Source organism: Panicum virgatum, chromosome 8N, assembly GCF_016808335.1.
Source record: "Panicum virgatum strain AP13 chromosome 8N, P.virgatum_v5, whole genome shotgun sequence".
NCBI classification, from domain to species: domain Eukaryota; kingdom Viridiplantae; phylum Streptophyta; class Magnoliopsida; order Poales; family Poaceae; genus Panicum; species Panicum virgatum.
This window is the reverse complement of record NC_053152.1, coordinates 20,848,892-20,855,407: the sequence shown is the minus strand read 5'-3', so window position 1 is coordinate 20,855,407 and position 6,516 is coordinate 20,848,892. Positions and strand designations below refer to the sequence as shown.

At 38.5% G+C, this 6,516-nt stretch overlaps 1 long non-coding RNA gene across 1 annotated transcript; it reads right to left on the bottom strand.

Moving 5' to 3' along the window:
- Positions 1-1,222: 1,222 nt before the first annotated feature.
- On the bottom strand, positions 1,223-2,926 carry LOC120686556. The gene is made up of 3 exons (XR_005680235.1): positions 2,553-2,926; positions 1,807-1,904; positions 1,223-1,493 (listed from the first exon to the last, which is right to left on the bottom strand). It is a non-coding gene; the product is annotated as an uncharacterized LOC120686556 (long non-coding RNA).
- Between the last annotated feature and the right edge of the window lie 3,590 nt (positions 2,927-6,516).

Below are 6,516 nucleotides of genomic sequence, written 5' to 3'. Positions count from 1 at the left end.
ATTTCAGCCGGCTTTTTAGTCTTGCTAGGAACTAGGAAGGAGAGCTTTCCGATCCTTTTATGATTTTTTGTACGAAATAATCTGTTTTGTAGGCACAAGGCACAGATTGTGATTGTGAGTGATTTGTATGTAAATATTGTTTGTTTATAGCTCATAAGTAACTCAGTGTTCTGTTCATCTATCAGAGTTGATCCAGAGAATATGAAAAAGAAACTCATAGTAATGGTACATACTAGCTAGTAGCCTAGTGTGTACTACAAAATAATGAGCACTTGATGATATAGTTGCATGCTGATATTTTTGTGCAGCAAACTGCCCTCTCAGCAAGATTAATTGTCTACATATCAGGAATCGCAGTGCCTTACTCATCTCGCATTTGCAATTTGTTCATGTGTTTATGCTATTGATTTTACTGAGGAATGCTAGTCATCCAGCGCACGCAGACAGGTAGTGTACTACATGTGTGACAAGTCACTGTCATGCATGATAGTTGAGTCCAAGCATTGACACGCCCCAGATGGTAATTTGACTAATTATTTATTTGAAAAATATGTTCTTTTGTATATTAAAATAATTCTAAATTGTGAAAGCATTTGAGACGTTGAATCAGGTAATATTTTTTTATGCTCGCAGTCTACAATATTTTTTTATGAACTCATGGCCAGTATTCATAATGCTTCAAAAACACAATCCTCGAATGAGTTTTTTTAACAGTCTATAGGACTATTTTCAGAGTATAAATGCATTTTCTTTCCTATTAGATTATTACACGAGTAGGATGATATTTGCATGCCATCACTACCAGAAAACAGAATTGCCTTGGCGGCCAAAATCCGCTAAAGAATATAAGAAAACCGCCAAGGTAATTGTCCTTGGCAGCCAACCGCCAAGCAAAATCCGTCGAGAACAGAGAGCCAAGGAAACCCAAAGATCACTTTGGCAGTTCTAATGCACTGCCAAGCTCATAGATTTTTCTGGCAGCCCTCCACCACAAAGCCAATAGCTTTTCCTGGCAGTCTACAACCGCCAAGGGGTTATCTTAGCCGCCCTCAACCACCAAGTAAAAGGGTTATCTTAGCCGCCCTCTACCGCCAAATAAAGGGGATATCTTGGTAGCCCTCTACCACCAAGATAAAAATGTTGATTCCTTGGCAACCCTTTTCTTGGCTGCCTACTGCCAAGAAAATTGCATACCACCAATAAAAAAAATTATATCAATCAATTTTAAATTATGCACACATACAGTTAATTAACCATATATTTTGCCAACTCATCTTAGCACATACATCAAAAGCAACATCTCATTTTCATAAGAAATAAAATGGCTTATCTCCGAGATAAAAAAATCATTACCTACAATATAATCCTCGAGTAAACCCATGCATCTAAATACACAAGTCACTATCAGTTACCAAAATTATCTAGACTCAAAATTACCCTCATCTCACTACAAACCACAGCGAACTTCCTTGCCCAGGCCATCAAAATGATTCCTGCAAAAAGATAGCTTCATCACTCAGTTCCAACATAAACACATCACTTCCAAAGACATCAAAGTGGCCACATAAGACACCAGGCTTGCTAGACTTGCATGTTCTTTAGAAAATATGGTTAAGCTATTGGGTGCAACCAATATTCAACTGATTAAGCTTTATTTTTTTCAAATTACCCAAAGTTTCCACCTGTAGTTCCAATTGTTCAACATTTGTGAGATTTTTACCTATTTTTTCCTACAAATTTTAGATGTTTCAGTTAAATGATTGATTAGCTGCTTTTGGGTCTGAATTGGGAGGATAAGTTATTAACCTTTGAGGATTGGATGAGATCCACAGATATTTGACCTCCTAGATGTTGCTTGCTGGGGTGTGCTGTCCTCCCTCCCACCTTGTCGACTATCACCATCTCTGCATGAAGCAAAGAAAACATATAAATTAATTAAAGGTTGAACATATGTACATAAAGATGGGAGACATGGGTCCCGCTTGTTATTATCAGGATTCATGCAGGAGCTAGCCTAGAACTTATTTCTTGTACTCAATTATTAGGCTCCTATGCATGCTAAATCATTCACTCTGCACTATGAATTTACCCATTGCTGATGCTAAGTAATTGCTCTTTCATTAGAAATAAACTAGTTGCAAGCATACTCCTGCAAATGGGAGCAATTGTCAGACTGAAAATTTAAAGGGGCAGCAGAAAAAAAATACATTGTGGTGAACAAGAATCAAGAGTGGCTTGGTTCAAGTGCATTGTGCAAGGTTCTGAGCCTAGACGAGACTAGCCTAGATAAAAAAGAATAGCAGTTTCCATTTCAGCAATGTAGCCCCCTGTTCATGACAGTGCCAACTGGGTCTCTCGAGAGAAGTGAGTGTAGAAAGTGGAGTGATTGAACAGAAATCCATGTGTTTAACAGTTGCAAACGCGTGATCAATCTAATCGGAGTAGAAAAAAGAACAGCAATTCGGGAAGCATCACCACATATTCAGAAGCTGATCAGTAATCTGCAAGCGCTCATAAGCTGGGTAACAGCTGCAGGATCAGTTTTGGCTAACCTGCAAGAGTTCAGAAACCCGGGGCGGTAGCGATGACCCGGCCCCTCCGCCGCCGGCTCGCCGTCGGCGTCAACCCACCCCCCGCGACCTGGTCCCATAGATGCACCACGCTGCCGCCGAGCGCCGTTGGGCTGCGGTACCTCCTCGGCCCCAGCCCCACCTCCGCCGCCGTTGGTGCCTTCTCTTTGAGGCACGGATCCAGCCCCAGAGGAGGAGGAGGCGGCGGCCGGGCTGCGCGCGTGGAGGAGGAGACGGGGCAGCGAGCGCCGGCCGGATGCGCGACCGGCTAGCGGCTGCACGCTCAGAGGAGGAGGAGGCGGGGGCACCGAGCGCCTGGCTGCGAGAGAGAGGCAACTGGTGGATGGGGAGCAGAGGAGATAAGGATAAGGCAGATCGGAAAGGACCAAGGTTTTAAATCTCCGGCTATTATTTTAGAGAAATTTAGCTAAATTTTTTCATGTATAATTTAGCTCTTAGCTACCGCTATAACTGACTATAGCTCGTTTTTGGACATCGATAGCTAAATGGCTTAGTCCGCTATTTAAAACATTGGAAGGGACAGGGGTGTGCTGCGTGCGGAATGAATTTGGATTCCAAGAGCTGGAGTTTTGCCGCCAAAATTTTTGGCATTTGGGTTGTGTTTGGTTGCCTCTAAAATTTTTGAAAATGCATCTTTTTATATTTGAACTATTAAATATAGACTAATCACAAAAATAATTACAGAACTCGTCTGTAAATCGCGAGACGAATCAAATGAGCCTAATTAATCCGGCATTAAAGGTTATTTACTGTAGCATTACTATAACAATTTAACATCTAATTACATCCTAATTAGGTTCATTAGATTCGTCTCGCCATTTACAGACAGCAGTCGCAATGCGTTTTTTATTTCGTCTAGATTTAAGTCTCCATGCAGGTGCCGGAATTTTTTTTTGGAATTTTGGTTTTTCCAATCAAACACGGCATTGGTATGGAGTGCTACTGGTTTGACCGAATCTAGCATGCCTAGGCCCACCGTCGGCTTCTAAAACTAGATTGCACTTGTTAGAATCAATAGAAGAGGTCACTTAGAAAATTATAGGAATTAAAAATTATGAAACTAATAGAGTAAATTTCTCGATCTATTTAATCTTTTTCATTTTTCATTTCATGGCACCATTGTAAAGCAACAGATAAAATAATTATCTTATGTGCACCAATATATTTTTTATATGTAGTAGCCTACATATAAGTTGCTGAGTAGAAGTTTCATAAATTTTAAAATTGATTCACTATTTTCTATAGTTTAAATGAATTTCTATGTGCTTATTGAAAGTAATTCAAAATTAAACTACGTGTACCTCGAATAAGATAGGAAACTTTTTTATAAAATCATATTTAGCCTCATTTGTTAGTTATAAAATCATATTCAGCCTATGCGCCAAATTTGATGTTGTTTTCAGCCCAATATTGTTTAATAGTTTTTCAACTATCTAATTAAATCACCCTTTTGAAGTAACCACAAAAATAGTTATCTTGTATATTTTTAAAATATTTTTATATATAGTACACTATATATAAGTTGTCTTGTATAATTATTAATATTTTTATATTATTTACTATTTTTAATAGTTTGATTGAATTTCTACGAGTTTATTGAAAGTAATTACAATTTGAACTAGATGTATGTCAAATAATACATAAAAGATACACAAAAATACATTTTAAGTATATATATATTCTATTATAGCTCGAATCCTAAAAATAAATGAAAATTGAATTGTTTGCTAGGGAAAATTCAAGCTTCTACTTGCAACCTTGTTACAAATAATGATAATAATACATAAAATTTCTGCAAAAAGTTTATAAATTGTCATAGAATAATTTTATGGATGCGTAAACTTTACATAAAAGTTCATAAGATTTTATGAAAATTGAAGTATAGATTGTTCATAAAATAGATAGATCACTCACATAGTTCCTTTTAACTTAAGTCAAATTTAGAGGTTTGAATACCTCATGATATTTTGAACTCATACACACTTCAAATTTGAACACAACCTTATATTTACTCTAGTACTATAAAATATGAAGTTACACTAATAATTGTTATGCCAACAAATGAATTTCTATTCACTACTCAAGTTTGTGCCACATGAGTTAGTGAACTAGATTGCCATATGTGTGTTTGTGAACTCAACGAGAATCAAGATTGCCATATATTTAAGTTAAAATAAGCATATCATATATGTTAAGTCAATATAGGTACTAAACAAGTGAAAAAATATATAGCAAGCATGTATCATATAGCTTAATAAGCGAAAATAAGTACCAACAAGTACTTTCTTGGCCACCAAACTGCCAAGGAAAACATAATACTTGGTGGCTTAGCCTAAGTGCCAAAGAAATTGCACGTTTACTTGGCGGCTTAGCAAAACGGCCAAGAAAATTGCAACTTTACTTGGCGGCTTAGCCGAGCTGCCAAGAAAATTGACTGTTTACTTGGCAGCGTAGCCGAGCTGCCAAGAAAATTGCATGTTTTCTTGGCGGTTTTTGTCAAACCGCCAAGTAATATACATTTCTTAGCTGTTTATTAGTACAGCCAAGGAAAAATCATATTTCTTGACAGTTCCAATTCAGCCGCCAAGGCAAACCCAGTTTCTTGTAGTGCATGTGATATCTTCATTTTCATACGAAAAGAACCCCGAATGAATGATCGCTTTTCTCAGCATAAACAAATTGTTCCCTTGGTTTTGTATATTGGATTAAAATGCTCTTTGATTTGGCTCTTTGATCTAATACATAGAAAACTGTGACTTGCTATATCGAGAAAATACACACATGTCCCTAAAATAGATAATCCGAAATAGAAAAAAGCATCCTCCTGACCTCCTTCTAGGCCTGTCAAAGAATTTTTTTATAATAATTGCTAGCTACTCCCTCCGTCCCAAAAAAAAAACTAGTCACCCTGGAAAATTTCAGACATATTAGTGAGAGAGTAGAATGACCATGCAGCCCCTACCGGTTGGAGGAGATCCCGCACCGTAATCATTCAATTAAGGAAATCTTCATGGCTGCATGCAGGAGGTTAGCTGCCGCTATCAGTAATTTTTTTGTGCCGTAATTAATCAATTAAGGAAATCACGGGCTGTGTGGGTGGATTTCCTATTCATTGTGGGCCCATAGGATTGCCCAAAAGGTGGGATGACATATTTTTTGGGACAAAATTTGAATGTCAGGATGACTAGTTTTTTTGGGACAGAAGGAGTAAATGAATGAAACAATTTTCCAATTGCAAAGAACGGACATGTGCATGCTCTGCCTGTCTTTTTCATGGTGATGAGAGGCGAGGAATTGAGTGAGTCACACCATTTTGAGGCCATTTCTCTTTTTTTTTACATGCCATCGTTTTCACCTTTCTTCACAACCAAGTTCCTTGCTTGCCAAATCCTCTATTACTGAGAAACAATTGCAGCAGCTGTCGTATCTTGAATCTGTTGGACTACCAACAATTAAAAATGCCTTCTTTTTTGTTTCTTTAGAGAAAGAAGATGAACCTAGGTACTTGGTAGTGAAGGTATACAACTTCGAGCCAGCACGACTCTTCTCTCTTCTGAACCCCATCTTTCAACACAAACAAATATTACCAGCTCCTTATAAATACGCTCCTGAATCTGCGACAATTCACATATCCCTGAAAAACGTGAACAAGGGCCAGCGCGTGTTAATACCAACCCAAGAGTAGAGCGTCATCAGAAGAAGAAAAAAAAACACGTCAGACGATGGTTCTGGGACTGTGCAGATGCTGCTGCTTTGGAGCTGCTCTTGCGGTGGAGACGGGAGAGAAGCCGACACAGTTAGCAGGAGGAGAAGAACAGAAGAAGGAGGAGGCCACCGGAAATCAGGGTGCAGCTGCTGGCGAAGCAGCAGGTGAGCCAAAGACGATGGCGGTCGATCGGTCCATGGTAGTAAAGGAGAAGAGAGC